The sequence below is a fragment of the Theobroma cacao genome, chromosome 3, assembly GCF_000208745.1.
Source record: "Theobroma cacao cultivar B97-61/B2 chromosome 3, Criollo_cocoa_genome_V2, whole genome shotgun sequence".
Taxonomy (NCBI): domain Eukaryota; kingdom Viridiplantae; phylum Streptophyta; class Magnoliopsida; order Malvales; family Malvaceae; genus Theobroma; species Theobroma cacao.
The window spans coordinates 15,997,215-16,019,572 of record NC_030852.1 but is presented as its reverse complement, the minus strand read 5'-3'; the positions used below and the strand labels follow the sequence as shown (position 1 = coordinate 16,019,572).

The window sequence follows — 22,358 nt, the reverse complement described above, 5'->3', positions numbered from 1 at the left end:
TTACACATTTTACAACATATAACGTTTCATCAAGGGCTTGTTCCCAAGCATGATTTAGAAATAAAATAAAATAAAATCATTTAAGTGTTTTATCCCAACACATATGTATTTCCCCAAAATAATTAAATGCAAGATCACTCACCTTAATAATGCCACCTAACAAGACTAGCACCCACAAGATCTTAATCTAGGTAGTCCCCAAATACCATTAAAACCTATAATTGACAATAAATAATAATAGCTTCAAATATATCATAAATTTAAACTTAATAATTCTAATAAGCATACTCTTGACAAACCACATTCTTTTCTAACCTAGAATTCTAGTCTAATTCTCAAACCCATCATATCAACTATTCCCATTTAAAGGCTCTTTACCTTGGTGAGCTTGGAGGCATAAAGATCAACAAAAACCTAATATTTCCATGAAAAAGAATTTGAAGAAATTAGGAAATAAAATAAAAAATATAACCCATAAATTCATAAATTCCAAGAGTTGAAAATATATACCTTTTAGCCTTAAAAATGGAGATTTAAAGTTGAAAATTCAAGTGTCGGTGATGGTGGCGTAGAAACAGAAGATTAAGGAAAGAAAAAGAGATTTTTTTCCTTCTCTCTCCTAGGGTTTGGTTGTGCTGAAAAATGGGGTTAGAAGCTATAGGTTTGGTGCCCAGGAAGTTAGGAGAAGAAAGAAGTAAGAGAAGAAAGGAAATGAAAAGAAAACAAGGAAAATCAAATGAAAAAAAAATTTGATTTTCATGGAGGTGAAATGAAAATGGCATTGGGTGGGTGAGGAAGAAGAAGAAAATATCTTTTGGTGAAGATAAGAACTGGTCATGGGATAAAGATGAAGAGTCAAAGCTTCCTTTAAAAGCTTTGACCAAACTAATGGCAAAATTACCATTTTGCCCTTCAAGGTTTTCACCCCTTTTAATTGTATCCTCCCACAATTTTTTAATTCCAATTTCTTTCCATTTTTCTTCCTTAACACTTGTACCGTTAAAATGTCAAGTTTATACTTCAACACGGTATCACCGTAATATTTAAATATTTACTTACCAATGCTAGCTTTATTTAATAAAGACATACGAGCCCCATTAGCGCTATTTTTTCTCTGAAATTTCCTCTTCTTCTTCTCCCCCACTTAGATTGACCATATACTCCTTCATGGAAAATTTTGACACTAAATAAAATATTAATATTTTAATATTATTTTATTATTAAAATATTATTTTATTTAAAAAATTTTCACTTGTCTCCTTGGCACCCAAAATGTCTTATTATGCTCTGATTCACTTCTGAATCACTTTTTATATCGTTAATTCATCCTCAATAAAAATATTATTATTTAATTATTATTTCTTCAAGTGCAGAATATTTTACTCTAGAATATTCATTTCACCTTTCATCACTTTTAAACACTCTAATTAACCTTAATTGGCATCCAATAAGCTTTATTAGCCACCATATCAAAGTACGGGTATTACAGATAGCATGCAAAAAGGAGAAAGTTAGTGGGGAACATGTGGGACCCCACCATGTGAAGTAAAAGGAAGAATAAGACTAAATTTATTTGCATGTAATGAGATTGGTGCATTAGATGGCCAAATGAGGAAAGCAAAATGTGGGATGCATGTGACTTAAATAGATTAATGAATGACCAAATAAAATAGAAGGTGAAGGTGGTGCATGAAATAGGATTTGAGGAATAAGGTGGTGCATGAAATAGGATTGGAGGAATAAGGTGGTGCATGAAATAGGATTTGAGGAATAAGGTGGTGCATGAAATAGGATTGGAGGAATAAGGTGGTGCATGAAATAAATAATAAAGGAAGAAAAGATGGGATAGTGAAGGTGGTGGATGGAGAAGTAAAGTGAGGATAGATAATGGACCAATAAGCAAGAGAGGAAATTTATGCATGAAATTTGAGTGGGGGATGAATTGGTCCAATTGGAGTTAAGGAATGAATAAAGAAAGGAAACGTGAGGAAAGGCTTGGAAAAACCTCACCTTTGAGAGAAAAGAAAGAGAATCGACTTTGAAAGCAAAAGGAGGGAAGAAAGGAGAAAGAAGAAAAGAGAAAAGAGGAAGAAGAAGAAGGCTTGGAGGAGGCTCAATTTTGGGGAAGATTAGAGAAAAATCAAAAGGTTTTCTCTTGCATGCCATTGGTGGAGCTTGAAAGAGGAAGTGGTGGTTCGGCCTAGTGATTCCAAGGAAATGAAGGTAAAAGTTGTCATTTTGTTTGAATGCATGCTTTGTAAATCGATTGTAATGTGAGATTGTGCTTGTGGTAGTAAAGATCTACAAGGATTCAAAGAACCGGATGCATGCATGCAGCTTGTTCTTGAAAGTATGGTGAGTTAAAGCAAGACAAATAATGGGTAAGTGCTTGAAACCTTGAGATCATGGGTGGACAGAAAAGTAAGATGGATATTCTTTACTTGTTCTTGTGGCAGCAGTGATGACCGAGGATGTTAGGAATTTGTGACTTATGTGAGGGATTCAAAGTGAAGGAAAAAAAAATCGAAAGGTGAGCATGCAATGTGAGTACATTATGCTGTGTTGGATTTGGTTGGTTGAAAGTTCATAGATTGCATGTTAGATTATTGTGAATGATGAGGATGAAAAATATGAAATTTGATTAAGGATTCATTAATCTAGGTGCTTTCCATATATGTGTATAATTATGTATATTGAGTTTAATTTGTTGCTAGGAAGTGTGTAAGTGAGGAAGGTTTACTGTGGTGGTGTACCGGAGGAGATAATGGGTGATTGGCAAGTAGAATTAGCTAGAGACGCACCCGAATCGATAGCAACGTAGCGTCCCGCTATTGTGAGGTAAGTAGGGGGTGTTTATTTCAAAAATGTTCTGTAATATATAGAATGATGTTTCATATATAACCATATGATTAAGATTTATACACTATTATAGTGGAAAGCATGAGCTAGTAGAAATTCTAGGCAATTATGGATGCCATGACTTTTGAAATTGTTTTGAATATATATATAAGCTATATATGTAAAGGGTTTTAGAAATTAAAAAAAAAAGCTCTTTACCACAATTTATGTCAAAATGTGCCTTATTTGTTTTTGTGATGTGCATTCATGAATAAATTACATATATTCACCATGTTGATTTGATATTTAAACCTCATGCAAAGGTTTTACATTATAAAGTCTTACAAATGAGTTTATCATGTTACCACGATTGGTATTTTGGAAATAGATTTAAAATAAGCTTTTGATAACCCAATTTGCTTTTAAAAGGTTTTGTCAAACAGGGAGATTCGAGAGTAGGTCGAATGTCATATCGAGACAGTGTGACCATTGTGAAAAGTGAGCTCTAGCTAGAGAACTTTTGGGTCGCTGACAAGTTGTTAGACGTAGCTAGGCCACAGTTTGTGATATATACGTGGCAAGGCCACGGGTTGATATATGTGGCTAGGCCACAAGCTGATATACATGGTTGCGACCACTTGTTTGCTCCGATGTCGACCAATATCGACAAGACTGCCATGGCTGTGGGAATCCGGTGGAGGGAGGCCTCCTAGATGTTATTAGGTGGAAGCGGGTCCACGAGTTCATTATTACTATTACCTACTCAAGAGTGATATCTCTTTGGGTTTTCAAATACGTATTCTTTCGCATGGTGAGAATTACAAGTTTTTTCGCAGCTCCCTTATTTATATGATGGTTTTGTGTTTAATATCTCAAAGATGAGATCGTTTATAAGCTTGTGTATAAGCATCGATATTGCTTGATTTTACGGAAGCGTGCGTGCTTATGTTAGCTTGATTTTAAGTAAAGTACAACAAATGATTTCGACAGTAGAAATCTTTTACTTGCACTAGTTTTATTATATTACTTGAAGTGATTATTTTGCAACACAACTTTTGGGTTTACATATAAGGCATAAATGCCTCATTTGATTTTAAATTGTTTATATATATATTCATATGTTTTTAATGTTCAAATTATCTATCCTTGGCTTGTTTCCCATCTACGCCCTACTCATGGAGCCGATGATCACTGAGTCTATGAGACTCACCCCCTTATCTTCCTTTTGCAGATAAATGATCAGCTCAAGTGTATTGCCCAACATATTAAGACTCGCTATGACGTAGGTAATGGCATCTCTTAGACTTCCACTCCGAGTCACTCCACTACATAAGGGTCATGTTATGTAAAACAATTAGACTTAAAAAAATTATTAGTTTATCGAAAATGTATTTGTTAAAACCTTGAGGTTTGTAATGGATTCTAAGTGTGATGTTGAAACTATCTTGAAGTTGGTTAAACATGGATATTGTTATCTAGTTGCTACACCTTAATTATAGCTATTTATTTAGTTTAAGTAAACAATAGTATTAATATTACAAGTCAATTTACTTACGCACTAGAATGTTCGATGTAATTATCCGGAATCTCAACTAAGGATTGTTCAAGATTTGGCAGGTTCACTTGTAAGTCTCGGATGCCAGTAATGATCGAGAAGAAGGTTGTTACAACTCAAAAGTTCTTTGCCAAGTTCTTTCTTCGGCTAAGACGGTGAAGATGAGGAATGACATTACATCATTCATGTAGCAAGATTCTGAATCGTTGTACGAGCCTTGGGAAAGATACAAATAATTACTTTAGCGTTGTCCTCATCATGGTTTCCCAAAGTGGCTTCAGGTGCAAACTTTCTACAATGATTTGAGTAGGCATGTTCGAACCACCATTGATGCCGTTGCATAAGGAGCTTTAATGGCTAAATCAATTGACGAGGCTCACTATTTATTAGAGGAGATGGCTGCAAACAACTACCAGTGGCCAATGGAGCAAGCAATGCATAGGAGAGTAGTTGGGATTCATGAAGTAGATGCTTTTTTGACATTATTTGCATAGGTAGTAGCTCTAACTATGACTCTTGAATATTTTGGTACTAACTCCATCCAAAGTCCTTTTGTAGCTTGTGAATATTGTAGATATAACCATGCAAGCCATTAATATCGAAACTTAACAGAACAGTGCAATTTGTGGGGAGTAGAAAGCAAAATAACCCTTACTCCAACAAGTATAACGTAGGGTGGAATAACCATCCAAATTTTTCATGGGCTAATAATCAACGATCTTCCTCAACTTTAGGGCCAAATGCATCTTCGGGATTCCAATAGCAAGCTAGAGCACCTATCTCAAAAAAGAAGCCAGCTATGGAAGATTTGCTAAAATCACATCCCATTTTCTAGAGGGATCGTGACAGATGCATGGACCCGAATGAACATAACCTGTTAGGCCCAAGCAAGCCTCTTACTATAACTTCGTTAAACAATTCCTCATTTCATGTGGAAGCATTTTATAACATCCATTTACACACGAAACCATCAGGCATGCATTCATAACACTAATTTTACAATTAAGGAACTTTTCAACTTAATTGTGTAAGCTCAAGCATTTGGTATACATGTATATGCATATGAAAAAGTGCCACTATCATAGTGCACATTAACATTTTTTATCAACAACACCCTCGGGTGTCCATGTAGGCTCTCGAGCCATTATCATAATCCCATACATAACATTATCAATATAAAATGTCCAACATTGGCAACATTAACATAAACATTGTAACGACCCGTTCCTTGATCACTATTGGCATTCAAGTCTTGCGGGAAAACTTACGAAGTCCCGAACAAGCCTTATTTCAAACAACATAGCCAACAACCTTAACATTTCTAACTAGCTCATGCATTTTTAGATCTTTCCAACAATCATCATTCATGACAATGTGTCTTTCAAACTTTCAATCAACACAACAATAGCCATTTTCTCAAAATTTTCTAGCCATACTTAAGGCATTATACATTTTTACCTTTGATGTTGCTTGAGCCTCGCATGCACTCCAATATTCTTCCAAGTTTCAATCATCAAGCTGCCAACATCATTCACAAATTATTTTCTTAGCAATTCTACCAACCGTAGGCCTTAAAACACAATACCATGCTTATCTTTTCTCTGTAACTTTGAATCCATCATGCATCCAAGGGTTTGATGTCTTGCATGTCACTAAATCCTCTCCAATCAAGCTTTTCTTTGCTGCCACAATACATTTCTTATGGTTACCAACCGATTGTCCAAACATAATCAAACCAAAACAACAATGCTTACCCTTGTTTCTCTTGAAACTTTGGAACTAAGCTTTCCTCTTTCCTTAAGCTCCATGGTTCCTTTCTTGCATGTTGAAGATTCCTTTTTGGGTGATGAAATGCTAAACTCAACCATGAAGAGCAAAGAACCCACAGTTTCCTTGAATCCTCACAAACTCAAGTTTTCCCCATTTTCTTTCTTTCTTCCTCTCTTTTCTTTTCTCCTCAGGCGAAACCTTTCAAGACCCAATTTCCTCTTTCTTTTCTTCTCTTTTCTTCTCTTCTTGGGTAGAACCTCTCAAGAACCAAGCTCTTTCTCTATTCTTTCACAATAGCCGGTTCTCACAACATTCCAAGGCTAATTCTCATTTCTTTTATACTTTGAAATTTTGCTATTTATTTGGTCACCCACTTAGCCAATCAAATTGCATGCACACATTCACCTTTTATTTTCATTTGGCCATTTTGCCAACCAATAGGTTTTCATGCACCAATTTCCTTTCTTCCACATTGGTCTAATATCTTCCTTTATTATCCATATTCATTCCTTAATCTATCTTCATGCATTCTTAATGCGTTTCCATTTCATCCACCTTACTTATGTCCAATAGCCTTTTATGCATTCTCCCACATTATTCTCATTTGGCCTCCCATTTAGCCAATAACATTACATGCATATATATTTCCTTTCTTTTAGTCCAACATTACCACCAAGTGTCCTTCATGCAAAAACACTCTATGCTTTCTTTAACTAGTAAAATCACATGCATATTTCACCTTATGCATTTGTCTCCTTCCTTTTTATTTGTCACATGGTGGGGGGGTCCTATATGCTCCCCACTAAGATTACACCTTTATATGCCATCTTTTGCATGTAATAGTATTGGCACATGCATATACCAATCTTCCACATAACCTCGTTTTTCATGACTAATTATTTTCTTTTCATCCAATTTTGCATGTGACCAATAATTTTATTCATGTCATCCAAAAATTCTACTTTTAGTCTTCCCCACTTAGACTTAACCTATCTCTTGCAAGATGCGACTCGTTTTGGCATCGAATTATTTTAATATTATTTTATTAATTAAAATATTATTTTATCTCAAAATTTTTCACTTGCCTCCTCGAGTCCCAAAGCATCTCACTTTGTCTCGGTTCACTTCCAAATCGCCTTTTAACTCACTAATTCATCCTTGATAAAATATTATTATTTTATTATTATTTTAATATTATTTTCTCGCATACGAAATATACTATTCTAAAATATTCCTTACACCCGTCACTGCTCTTTGGCATTGAAATTAGTATCAATTGACTTTTCATCTTGTCGATAAGATCTTATTAACTTTTATACGAGGGTACGAGGTGTTACAAGCATGTTCATAGTCTATAACATAAACATAAAGTAAAATATCGACTCATTAGTGGAATGTAATACCCCGTACTTTGATGTGGTGACTAATAAAGTTTATCGGATGCCAATTGAGGTTAATTATAATGTTTAAAAGTGATGAAAGATGAAAGGAATAGTTTGGGATAAAATATTCTGCATGCGAAGAAATAATAATAAAATAATAATATTTTTACCGAGGAAGAATTTGCGAGATAAAAAGTGATTCGGAAGTGAAGTGAGGCATAATAAGGTATTTTGGGTACCAAGGTGGTAAGAGGAGACAAAAGAAAATTTTTTAAATAAAATAATATTAAAATATTAATATTTTATTAAGGGTCAAAATTTTCTATGAAGGAGGCGTATATGGTTAATCTAAGTGGGGGAGAAGAAGAACGAGAAAATTTCGAAGAAAATGATGTTAATGGGGCCCGCGTGTCTTTATTAAATAAAGATAGCGTGGGTAAATAAATATTTTAAATATTATGGGGACATCGCGTTGGAGTAGTTAAGTGAGTGTTGAGATGACTAAATTAAAAAGTAAAGAAACTTGGAGGGCGAAACGGTAATTTTGCACAAAGTTTGATCAAATCTTCCAAAGAAAGCTTTGACTCTCATCTTTATCAGCCATAACCATCCTTATCCTCACAACAAGATATTTTCTTCTTTATTCTTGAAGCTTCTTGTAATACCCCATACTTTGATATGGTGACTAATAAAGATTATCGGATGCCAATTGAGGTTAATTATAATATTTAAAAGTGATGAAAGATGAAAGGAATAGTTTGGGATAAAATATTTCGCACGTGAGAAAATAATAATAAAATAATGATATTTTTATCAGAGAAGAATTTGCGAGATAAAAAGTGATTCGAAAGTCAATTGAGGCATAATAAGGTATTTTGGGTACCAAAGAGACAAAAGGAGATAAGAGGAATTTTTGGAATAAAATAATATTAAAAGATTAATATTTTATTCAGTGTCAGAATTTTCCATGAAGAAGGAGTATATGGGCAACCTAAGTGGGGGAGAAGAAGAATGAGAAAAATTTCAGAGAAAAATGACGTTAATGGGGCTGCGTGTCTTTATTAAGTAAAGATAGCACGGGCAAATAAATATTTTAAATATTATGAGGACACCGCGTTGGAGTACAAACTTTATAATTTGTTTGTACATGTGTAGAAGAAGATAATAAAAGAAAATTGGAGTTAAATGAGTGTTGGGAGGACTAAATTAAAATGGAAAGAACTAAAAGGGCAAAACGATAATTTTACATAAAGTTTGGTCAAAGCTTCCTTTGGAAGCTTTGACTCTGATTTTTTTAGGCCAAGACCGACCTTATCCTTTCCCCCACCAAATTTTTCTTCTTCTTCATCCATGCTCCAAGCCATTCTTGAAGCTTCCATGCCATTTTCTCTTTATCCACCATGAAATCGAGTTTTCTTCACTTTCCTTTCCATGTTTTCTTTTCCTTTCTTCTTCAAACTTCTTGAGCACTAAATTTACAACCTTTAACCCTAATTTCTAGCACATCTAAACCCTAGGAGGAGAAGAAAGAAAAAGAGAGAAAGGAAGAAAAAAGCTTGGTTTTGGTGATTCAAGTAAGGAATGATAAGAATTCTTGTTCTTGGCTTGAGTAGTTTTTGAAATGAGTTAGTGACTTAGAGAAATGTCTTGTGGCAGCAAAGATTGGCTTGATTAGAGAAAAATTGATAACATGTAAGCCAATAAACCCATGGGTACATGAAGGACTCAAAGTGGAAAAGGAAAACGGTAAGCTTAACACTATGTTTTAAAGCCTACGATTAGTTGAATATTGTGAGCAATTATGGTTGTTGAAAGGATCTATTTGCATAAGCTAGTTGAAAATTGTTAAGATTGTATGGCATGTTGTTTGAAAGAAATGAAAAAAGAATATTGTGGATAGAGGATTGGGAAACAAAGTATTGAAAGTTAGATAGATAACGATGCATGTAACGTAGGAAATAATTGAGTGAAAGTGAGAATGATTGTTGCTGCCATATATGTGGATTATGTGTGGAAATATAAGATGAATTTGAGCGAAAATTATTTAGAAAGGTTGAAGTAGGCATGTGACATCATAAATAAGTTACCAGAGATATAAAATAAGGAATTACGTACACAACTGATATAAGTAATTTCAGTAAAAATGTATTAAGATGTGAGTTAATTGAAGATGGTTTCATGATAGGGTGAAAAATATAAATTTAAGTAAAGATTAATTGATTAAAGTGCTACCTATATACGTATGTAATTAAATATGTTGAGTTGGTACTATTGCTAAGAAGTGCAAAGGCAAGGTTAGAGTACTGTGGTGGCCTGCCAGAGTAAATAACGAGCGACCGGCCAGTGAAAATAGTTAAAGACACCTCTGAGCAAATAGCGACTTAATATCTCGTTGTTATAAGGTGAGTAAACTTGCATTTCAAAATTTCTTTGGGAAATATAATTGTATTTGGATGAAACATTTGAATGATTTTTTCTAACTTTTCTTCAAAAATGTGTGCTGGGGAACAAGCCCTTGATAAAATGTTTTGATGTTGTGAAAATGTGAAATGTGCAAAAGGATGAATCCATGTGCTCCTATATTATGTTGGTATGTATATATATGAATATATGTTGTGCATTGATGAATAATGTTGTGTGATGATGATGACCTGGCTATGTGCGAGTAGGGAGTGCGCATAAGCCGATGATGACCCAGCTATGTGCGAGTAGGGAGTGTACATGAGCTGATGATGATGACCGGGCTATGTACGAGTAGGAAGTGCACATGACGATGAATGAAATTGGGATGGTGGACATGTTTATATATGTTTATATAGGTATATATGATAGAAAGTTTATGATTATAATATGTGATTGAAATGAATAACGAGAAATATTCTGTTTATACTGCCTTGCTTGGTTAATTGCTGGAAATTTCCTTTCTTTCTAATTTCATGCTGAATACGGTTCCTTCATCATTAAATGATTTTACAACCAAGGGTTTAAATGGAGGGATTTTAATAAGAACTTGAACTAAATGGCATTGTTTTCAAATAAGTGCATCATGTTTCCTAAACCATTCCTTGTCATTGCTTGTTCCCTTCTTATGCTCACTCATTGAGTTTGTACTCACATTTTCAAAATTCATGTTTTAGGTTTCTTGAGTCAAAGGTGGTTGGGTCCTAGGACGAGGTGTTCCTCCCTATTCATTACTTGGTAGGTTTACCATGACATTAAATGGTAGCAACCATGTCCAGAGTCACTCTGCTGACAATCAAGTTCTAATTAAGTGTATATGAATACTTGTTGTGAAATGATGAGGTTCATTTGTCAAACTATATATGTGTATTATGGTTGATGATGCCATTCTGAATGTATAGTTGGGTTGTATGAATTGTTTTCAATGGAATTATATTTGAACGCTACAGATTTTGAATTTTAAAAGAGAATCGATTAATGTATAAGATTCTATAAAGAGGCTTGCTTGGGCTTAATGGGCTGAGCCCATTTGGCCCTTGCTCCGGTCATGGCCCGAAAATTAGGCTGTGACACTTCCAACGGCATCTTCTCATTCACCACCATGAAAATGGAGTTTTTCAATTTCTTTTCCTTATTTTCTTTTCATTTCCTTTCTTTTCTTACTTCTTTCTTCTCCAAACTTCTTGGGCACTAAACCTGTAGCTTCTAACCCCAATTTCCAGCACATCTAAACCCTAGGAGAAGAAAAAAGAAAAAGAGAGGAAGGAAGAAAAAGATTAGGTTTGTAATTCAAGAAACATAAGGTAAGGATTTTATGTTTCTAAGCTCATGGTTGGTTAAATCTTTGGAAAAATAATGAGTGAATCATTTTGTGGCAGTTATGGTGGCCATGGGTGTGAGGGAATTGTGAATTTTGTTGGGTGAAATCCAAGCTAAAACCAAGTGGTAAGCTTCATGCTATAATTTGAAGCCTACGATTGGTTTACTATGGTGAGAATCATTATGTGCAATATGTAGTATTATTGTGGTGTCATGGGTATGGTTGGAAGGTAATTATATTAATTGGAAGTTTGGAAAAGAAATGAATTGTGTGGATATATATGTTGTTAGGAAAAGCTTAAAAGGTTATGGATGTTAGTGCGTAGGAATGGATATTGATGTTATGCTTGGTGTAAACATGTAAATGAGAATAGTGTTACATGTAAACTTAGAAAGTGTTTGATGGAAGTAAATTTGTAGTTGCTGCCATATGTTAGGTAATTGTTGTGGAAATGATGGTTAAACTTGATAAATATCCTTAGACAAGATTAATATATGTGTTAGAGTTATAAATAAGTTGCCGGTATCTATAATCTAAAGAATTACGCAAGTAAAGGATAAAGGCAACTTTGGTAAAAATGTGTCAAGATACAAGTTAGTTGAATAAGGATTCGTGATTGAAGGAAAAAGAGAAGTAGGAATGATGTACACTAAAGGTATTTCATTTGAATTGTTGATAGGAACTAAAAAGGTAAAGTTAGAGTACTGTGGTGGTGTGCCGAAGGAAATAATAAACGACGGGCAAGTAGGAATAACTAGATACGCCTCCGAACAAATAACGATGTACTATCCCGCTATCGTAAGGTGAGTGACCTTGCATTGAAAATATTTTGGCAAATGTATTGGTATTTGGACGAAGCATGTGAATGATTTTTTATTTGATTTTTCCTTAAAGATTATGCATGGGAACAAGTCTTTATTAAAACGTTTTATGCTGTGATTGTGCAATATGATGAATCCTTGTGCCTTATATGATGTTGATATAAATATATTGTTGCGCATTGATAGTTAACATTGTGTAATAAATATAACTGTGAATGTGTACGATGTGGGGGATGCACATGCCGGTGATGATGGGATGCGGAAGTGTGGATAGTGATATTGATGTGTGCGAATAGGGAGTGCACACGATGATATTGATGTGTGCGAGTAGGGAATGCACACAATGATGTTGAAGTGTGCGAGTAGGGAGTGCACAGATGACTTCTGCTATGTGCGGGCGGAGTGCACATGAGCTGGGTGAGGTGGTGGTTGTATACATGCTTGTATATATATATATATGCTATGATATGTTTTTATATGCTATAGAAAGGGGTATGAAAATAATGTGTGATTGCATTGAATATTGAGAAAACTTGATTATTGTCAATGTGTTGAATTTAATGTACAATGTGGCATGAGTGGATCTTCCTTGTGGTAGTGAAAACCCCTTAGATTTTATCTGGCCAGAATTTCGCTGTAGCGAGAATGCCTTTTCACTACAGCGAGAATCAATCCATTATGCTTGACTTGCTTGAATTTTACTAAAGTTTTCACTCTTCAATTTTTTGTGGTTCATGGATCCTTCATCATCGAGTGATTAAACAACCAAGGGTTTGAAATGAGGGGTTTTAATAAGAGTTTAACTAAATTGCATTATTTTTGAACTTAAGTGCATCATGATTTCTAAACTTTTCTTAACGTTGCTTGTTCCGTTCCTATGTTCACTCACTGGGTTTATATTCACGTTTTTAAACTTCATGTTTTGGGTTATTTGAGTTAAAGGTGACTGGATCCTAGGACGAAGTGCTCCTCCCTATCCATTGCTCGGTAGGTTTACCATGACATTAATGTTAGCAACTATGCCTAGAGTCACTCCATTGATGGTCAAGGTCTAATTATGTGTATATGAATACTTGATGTGAAATATTAAGATTCATTTGTTAATCTATATATGTATATAATGGTTGATGATTCCATTATGAATGCATGATTAGGTTTTATGAATTGTTTTCAAAGGAACTATACTTAAACACTACGAATTTTGGATTTTAAAGAAACGTGGAATAATGTATAAGATTATATAAATAGGATTGCTTGGGCTTAGTGGGCTAAGCCCATTGGGCCTTTGCGTTGGTCATGGCTCGAAAATTGGGCTGTGACATCCACATGACCAACCCTCTAAGCATCAAATTGCTACTAGACACCAATCAAAGAATGAAGACCGACCACTGGTTTCTATGACACTGGCTGCTATTAGACGCTATCACTGATTTACAACAAAATAAAAAGGAAAAATAACGTGTGAGTCACAATGACTCTGTGAGTGGATACGAGAAAGGGACAAGCTAGGGGATAAGAGTATTTCATAAACATGCACTTGTAATCTCATGTCTTTCATAAACAATTTAATCATAGAATTCATAAAACAAGTTATTTTAACACATTTAAATAGTATTGATATGAAAACATGTCAATATAGACCTTTAGGGATCATTTATCTTTGAATTCTCATCAAGTTTAATCAAACAACCTATTATGCACCAGAAATATCAATATGTTCTTGAATGTATCGATACTTCTGCATCTATCGATACATTAGTAAAATGTATTGCTACATTTCCACACAAAAAGCCTCTTAAAGCATTCTGTTTAGAATCTATTGATACTTAACCTATATGAATCGATGCTTTCAGCCCAGAACCCAAATTTCTAGCAAACTCCTCCATTTTTACCATTCCTTAAGTTCCCTTACTTCTTAGGACTTTCTCTAAGGCTCAGTCTTTTTCACTAAGCATATTTTCATGTCATCATAGAATACAGCTCATGAACAATGCTCAAACAACATTAGTATGCAACAACCTATAAACATAATAGTTATGATCATTCCATTAACATTAAGCCTATACTTTGTGATGGTATGTCCCCCATCAGCTTTGGACCGACAATGCACAGTTTCATTGCACCTTGGACATTTATGATGCATTATAGGAGTGAAGTCGTCACTTGCACCCCATGAGAGTGGAATCAATCACATGCATAGAGTTCTCATACTAGTAGCATTAGGTATGTGGAATGTCCTTCACATACAAGCTTACTCATCTCATAAGGTATATGGAAAATACATCATATATATAATCTCATGGCATTCATTATGCTTTCTCAATCATCTCATGTAGTATATGGAAAATATATCATATACATTCTCATGCCATTTATCATGCATACTTAATCACCTCATATGGTATATGGAGTTTACATCATATACACAATCTTATAGCATACATCATGCATACTTAATCATCTCCCATGGTACATGGAATTTACATCATATACGTAATCTTATGGCATTCATCATACCAAACATGCATATTATAACATCTAAAAATAAGCATACAATGTCTCGTACCCACACTAGTCTAAAGATCGAAGTAATCAAGTGGACTCAAACATAAAGTGTTTGTCCTTTCTTTTTGAAAACTAATACATAATAGAGTATTTATGTACATAGTAGATTCGTAAACAATTTGAAAACCACTGCATCAATCATATCACAGTCACTAAGAATTTATTTTTCTTAGAAAATCATTTTCATTATTGAAACTCAAATCCTTTGATAACCACTTTAGAGATATCAATTCAACATACATAAATAATCATTTCCATAAAAATCATGCTAGCTTTACATATCAAAATAAATTTGAAAGTGGTGCATCCACTCACCTAGTTGGAGATTTAATTCCTAGCTCCAATCACAACTCTGTTTCGGTGAAATTAGTGGAGTTTTCACACGTTCTTGTAACACCCCGTACCCTCGTACAGAAGTGTATATGACCTTATCGACAAGACGAAGGGTCAATTAATGTAAATTTAAGCGCCAAAGAGCTATAACGGGTGGAAGGAATATTTTGGAATAAAATATTTTGCACATGAGAAAATAATAATTAAATAATAATAATATTTTATCGAGATGAATTAGCAAGTTAAAAGGTGTTTTAGAAGTGAACCGGGGCAAAGTGAGACAGTTTGGGGCTCGAGGAGACAAGTGGAGAATTTTAGAATAAAATAATATTTTATTAATAAAGTAATATTAAAATATTAATATTTTATTTATTGTTGAAATTAGACATGAAGGAGGACTATGTGGCTAATCTATTTGGGGAAGAAGTAAGAAAGAATTTTGAAGAAAAATGACGTTAGTGGTGCCCGCATGCCTTTATTAAATAAAGTAAAAGTAAGTAAGTATATATTTAGATATTCTTGTGACACCTTTATGAAGTGTCAATTTGATATTTTATTTGTGCAAGTGTAAAGGAAGGAAAATAGAAGGAAATTGGAATTAAAGGAATGATGGGAGGACCTAATTGTAAAGGATGAAACATTTGGAGGGTTAAATGGTAAATAAGGAAAAAGTTGAGGACTTATGTGCAATTTCAACATTTGAATTTAAATGGAAATTAAACAACCATGGAAAATTAGATTGTGTGGGAGGATGGAGTATGCATGTACCAAGTACTATTACATGTAAAGATATGCACGCAAGGATGTACTTGTAGTGGAAAACATGTGGGACCCCCACCATGTGACAAACAAAAAGGCATAAAGACAAAATGAATAAGATAACACATGCATGTGGATTTTTAAGTTAAAAGAATGCATGAAAGATTTATGCATGATGGAAACTTGGTGACAATTAGACTAAAAGAAGAGAAAATATAGTTGCGTGTAATGTCATTGGCCAAGGAGGAGGCCAAATGGAAGTTAAGGTGGGAAAGTTGCATGAAAGATTATTGGGTACAAATAAGGTCGGATCAAGTGGAAATAAATTAAAGAATGGATATGGATAGTAAAGGTGGATTTCTAACAAATGTGAGAGATAGGAAATTAGTGCATGAAAACCTATTGGTTGGCAAAATGGCCAAATGAAAATAAAAGGCAAAGGTGTGCATGCAATTTGATTAGTTAAATGGGTGGCCATATAAATACCAAGTTTCAAGGAGTAAAAGAAATGTGAATTGGCCTTGATGAAACTTGAGTGAGAGCCAACCATTAAGAGAGGAAAAGAAAGAAGAAAGTGCCTTTGAGAAGCTCCACCCGAGAGGAAGGAAAAGAGAGGAAAGGGGAAAGGCTCGGGTTGTGAGGATTCAAGAGAAATCGTGAGGTTTCCTTCCTGAATCTTGTAGAGTTGTGATATTCTACCACCCAAAGAGTCTTCAACATTCAAGAGAGAAACCGTGGAGTGTTAATAAAGGTGTAAAGCTTGGTTTCAAGATACAAGAGAAACATGGTAAAGATTATGGTTTTAGCTTGAATGTTCTTTGAAAATGGATTGGTAACTATAAGAAAGTTTTGTGGCAGCAAAGATTAGCTTGATTGGAGAGGATTTAGTGACATGCAAGCTATCAAACTCTTGGATGCATGATGGATTCAAAGTGAAAGAGAAATGGTAAGCATGGTATTGTGTTTTAAGGCCTACAGTTGGCAAAATCATTAAGAAAATAATTTGCGCATAATGTTGGCAGCTTGGTGATTGGAGCTTTGGAAGAATATTGAGATAGCATGCAAGATCCAAGCCATCACAAAAGGTAAGGTATGCAATGTGAAATGATTGTGTGATGCCTTGAGTACGGTTAGGAAACAATTATGCTAGTTGAAAGCTTGAAAATAAAATTGTGGACATATGTTGTTTTGAAAGATTAAAAAGGTTAAGGATGCTGGTGCAACATGAATGGAAAACTTGATATTGTGATTAGTGGCAGCATGTTTAATGTGAATAATGGTGCATAAAAGTTTAGAAATTACTTGGTGAAATCGAATTTATAATTGTTGCCATATATGTGATTAATAGTATGAAAATAATAGTTTGAACATGATAAATGTCATTAGAAAGATTGATATGGGCATTTGAAGTCATAAACAAGATGTCGGGCTTATGTAATTCAAAGTTCACACTAAGGATTTTGTCATGACCCGGTACTCTTGTCAAGCCTAACTCTACAATATGTTTATTATGCCATTCTTACATAAGAATGCATGTTTGCTTACTTGGGTACCTCGAAAATCGTTAAAGGACGGTAATGTACCAAATGGTACAATTAGTTGAATTAAGCCTCGAACTAGTCCAAATAGAGATTTTAAGATGAAATTGAGAATTTTAAATTCCCAGAATGACTTAAAATGGTGATTCGGAGTTCAAGGACCTATTTGGAGTGAAATTAGAATTTTCAGGATCCAAGGGTCATTTTGCCACTCGAGGTTAAAATTGGAATGTTGGAAGAATTTTTTGGTTAAGATTGACTATTTAGAACATAATTGGAGTTTGAGAAGTGAAAAATTTTAATTACGACATTTTTTCGAGCATAGGGGTAAAATAGTCATTTTACCACCCTAGTGGCAAAATTATAATTTTACACCACCCAACACTTTTCTAGCACATGGATTTTACCCAATATTATTATGGATAATTGAAGGATTTTATGTGGTGGAGAAAGAAAGCTTAAAAGTTAAGAATTTAAAAATGGACCAATGGTAAGGTGACAAGTGTCAAGCTTTTATTTCTTTATTATTTTCGTTATAAATTAGCACAAAACCAGCCCATTTCTCATTCTTATGGCCGGCCATAGCAAGAACAAAGGAAGAAAAGGAAGAACAAAAACCCTAGGTGGAAAAATTCAAGGGAAAAGTGTGAAAATTCAACGAAACAAGTGACAAAATGTAAGATTTTTCAATTAAGCTTGAGATCCCTCTTTCTTAAGCATTTTTTCTTATTTTCCATGGTTGAATCACATGATTTCATGAGGATAACCATGCTCGCTGAACACTTAGAGGGAGGTTTTGATGCTTGATTTGGTTAGATTTCAATGAATTTTAGTGTTTTTAGTTAGTTAGTGATGTGTAACATGAAAATCAAGCAAGAAAAATTCATGTTCTTCCATCACCCATCATTGGTCAAATTCTCCATGTGGAATTTTGATGATGATTTTGATTTTATTTCAAGTGATTTGATTAGGAATTAGTGATTTATGGTGTGAGAATCAAGTAGGAAAAATCCTAGTGTTGATGCACCCACCATGGCCGAATTTTCCAAGAGAAAATGTGAGGATGATTTTGCCATATTTCAAGTTATTTAATTTGTGTTTGATGATTTGGAGTATTGGGAGAAAAATGGAATTAAATGGAGTTAAATTGGACATATTGGCCAATTAATCGGGTGATAGATCGAATTAGGCCAACACCCTTTTATTTAGGTGCACAATTGAATTTGTGTAGAACACCGTGTTTAGACTATAATCCGAACAATTTGCATTCCATTTCATGCATCAATATAGAGCCTGAATTGGTTTTATAACAATTTAGCATAAATGTAGTAAATGGCTTATTGTGTATTATGTCTAGGTGGTGAGCATTCTGGCAAAAGTAAAGAGATAGTACCCGAGGATCAAGAATCGAAGTACTTAGAATTCGACTCCCGAAATAGTGAGTAACCTTACTATCATCTTAATTATCTAAAGTGGTTTTTATCCGATTTTGTGATTTTATGGAAAATGAGTTAAATGGTAAATCTTTATGTTTTGTAATTAAAATGTGATTTAATGAAATGATTTTATAACATTGTCTTGAAATGAAATGATGGTATGAAAATAGAGTAATTGGAGATTGTTTTCATGTGTTGTGAATTTATGGTTCTAATTGATTGGCTTATGGCAATATTGGCATGAATGGCTAAATTGGTATTTGTGTTGAAAATGTATAAACTGTTGTTTGCCTTGATAGGCTAGATAATGATAAAATTGCCATGTCATGCTGTTGAATTTTGTTGAATTGGTGGGTTATTGATTAGTCGCTGCAGTGGATGGGTTCCGTGGACCAGCCTATTAGAGGGGGGCACGGTAACCCTATTATATTTATACCTCGGTATGAGAGGCGTGGATGGATAACTCCTAAGGTTAACACTTTAGAGTTCACTTCACACTAAACCACCACGTGAGGGTGAACTTAGCCAATGCCAAGGAGCGGCTATGTTTTCAAAATAAAAACGTGATTTATGCATACATAACTTTTTAACAGCCTTGGCGGACTCGGTTTGGGATAGCCCCAGGCCAAGGTATCCCTGACAACTGAGTATGAGAATGATTTTGGCACGAGCCAAGTTTTTAAGAGAATCATAAGCCTCGTTGTTTATTTAGGTGAAATAAATCTATTTTATCTTATTAAAATGAGTTCGAAATGCTGAGAATCATTTTTATGCTAATCTATTTTATCTGTCTCCATTTACTCAGCTTTAGATATTTTAGATGGTATTTGTTTACTCACTGGGATTATATAATCTCACCACCCTCCTTTCCACCCATTTCAAGCTTAGGATAGTCGGTAGATAGCTCACTTTGTTGAGGGCTACAGTTGGACTTGCATCCTCAAAAATTGTAGGTTTACCACTTTTGATACTTTTAGTCATTCGTGGGCCCATGTGTCACTGTAAATTAAATTTTATACTTTGGTTATCTATATTACAATATATATGAATTTATTTAGCTTTTACGCTATAAAAATTATTTACCCGTAACTCTATAAATATTGTTTTATAAGAAAATAGAATATTTTATTGAATATTTTTATTATATTCAAATAGTTATAGTTTCACTTTAAATGAATATTTTAGATATCTAAACTTATTTTTGATTATGAAATATGTGTTTTCCACTCGCATACTTCATTTTTAGCTGGTTTGGAGATTTTTGAGGAAAAATGAACAAAATGCCCCTGTGAGAAAAAAATTATTTATCTATTGTTTTGATTTGGAAATAGTTTATGGTCTCTCAAAACATGATACTTAACAACTGTTGCTCACAAGGGAGGTGCGAAAACTGATATTAAACCCTTGCGAGCTTCCTGTTGGCATTCCGGGCAATGAATGTCTATCGGGACGTCGCGGCGATTGTCATGGGCTCCAAGGGAGTACCGGGTCGAGACAACTCTCCTCGAGCTCATGACAACCACCGCGATGTCCCGATAGACATTCATCGCCTAGAATACCGACCGAAACCTCGCAAGGCTTTAATATCAGTTTTCTCACCTCCCCTGTGAGCAACAATTGTTGAATATCATGTTTTGAGAGATTATAAACTATTTCCAAATCAAAATAATAAAAAAAATAATTTTCGTCTCACAAGGGTATTTTGGTCATTTTTCCTCAAAAATCTCGAAACCAGCTAAAAATGTAGTATGCAAGTGGAAAACACATATTTCACAATCAAAAATAAGTTTAGATGTCTAAAACATTCATTTAAAGTGAAACTATAACTATTTGAATATAATAAAAATATTCAATAAAATATTCTATTTTCTTATTAAACAATATTTATAGAGTTACCGGTAAATAATTTTTGTAGCTTAAAAGCTAAATAAATTCATACATACTGTAATACAGATAACCAAAGTATAAAATTTAATTTACAGTACACGTGGGCCCACGAACTACCAAAAGTATCAAAAGAAATGAACCTACAGTTTTTGAGGATGCAAGTCCAACTGTAGTCCTCAACCATATCAGCTATCTATAGTCTATTATGAGCCTGAAATGGGTGAAAAAGAGGGTAGTGAGTTTATAAAATCCCAATGAGTAAACAAATATCATTTAAATCAGCTAAAGTCGAGTAATAGGAGACAATCAAAATATCCCATCACAATACATATTTCACAACTTGAAAATTCATCCTAACCCAAGCAAACGATTGTATTTCATTTAATTCCTCAATAAGGCTTATGACTATCATAAACATTTGGCTCATGCCATCAAATAGTACTCGGTAACACCTTGATCAGAGGCATCCAACCTAGCTCGCCAAGGTTGTAAAAAATTTCTTATACACGTAAATATATTTTTAGTTTAAAAAAAATACAGTCGTTCCTTGGCGTTGGCGGAGTTCATCATCACGAGGTGGTTCAGCATGATGTGAACTCTAACTATACCTCAGGAGATACCCTACGCGCTTCTCAGATCGAGGTACGAATATAACCGGATTTTGTGCCCCTCTAATAGGCTGGTCCACAGTACCTGCCCACTGCAGCAAGCTAAACCCACCATATAATAAAATTTGCAATAGCATGACATGGTAATTATTTCACAATCCAGCCTCTCAAGGCTAAACACACAGTTCATATATTTCAACACAAATACCAATTCAGCCATTCGATTCAAACCATGAATTTATAACATATGAAAACAGTCTCCAATTACTCTATTTTCAAACCACCATTCAATTTCAAGACAATGTTATAATATCATTTCATTAAATCACATTTTAGTTACAAAACACAAAGATTTACCATTTAACTCATGTTTCATAAAATTCACAAAATCGAATAAAAAGACCACTTTAGATAATTAAAATGATGATAAAGTTACTCACTTCACAATAGCAGGATTTCTACATCGCTATTGATTCGTACACGTATAATTATTCCTATTTGCCAGTCACATACTTCGTTCAGCACGCTTCCACAACAAACTTTCCTAGCAACAATTTAAACCCAATATACTTAGTGCATCAATTCCACTTCTCTTTCTCATTCTATCATAAATCCATTCACCTAATTCACTTTTTAATACATTTTTACTAAAATTAATTACATCCTTTGCTCACATAATTCTTTAGATTATTAACAATGGTAACTTTTTTATGGTATTAAGTGTCTATTTCAACCTTCTAAGCAACTTAAATTTACTTCATATCACCAAATAACCAATGTATAATTAAATAAAATGGGCTAGCCTCCAAACAGTCCAATTTCACAATAAACCATAGAAAAGAGTAAAGCAATTTTACCAAATTAGGCTAAGTTGGCCCAAGTCTCTACCTTCATTCTCTTTTGGACTTTTCTTCCTTTAATGTTTTTGAGCCCTTTTTCATGGCCTCTTCCCATTTCTTTCTAATTGGGCCATGCTCATTCTTTTCTTACTAGGCCATGTCCATTTATATGCATATATATATATATATATATATATATATATAATATATATATATATTCTCTTTTCTTTTTTTCTTTCTTTCCTT

The 22,358-nt window shown here is 34.1% G+C and overlaps 1 long non-coding RNA gene across 1 annotated transcript in view; it reads left to right on the top strand.

Annotated features, from left to right (window-relative positions):
- Positions 18,744–22,358, top strand: part of LOC108661296 — a 6,808-nt gene continuing 3,193 nt past the window's right edge. Inside the window, exon 1 of the long non-coding RNA XR_001927052.1 lies at positions 18,744–18,780. This is a non-coding gene — a long non-coding RNA (uncharacterized LOC108661296). The remainder of the gene's footprint in view (positions 18,781–22,358) is intronic.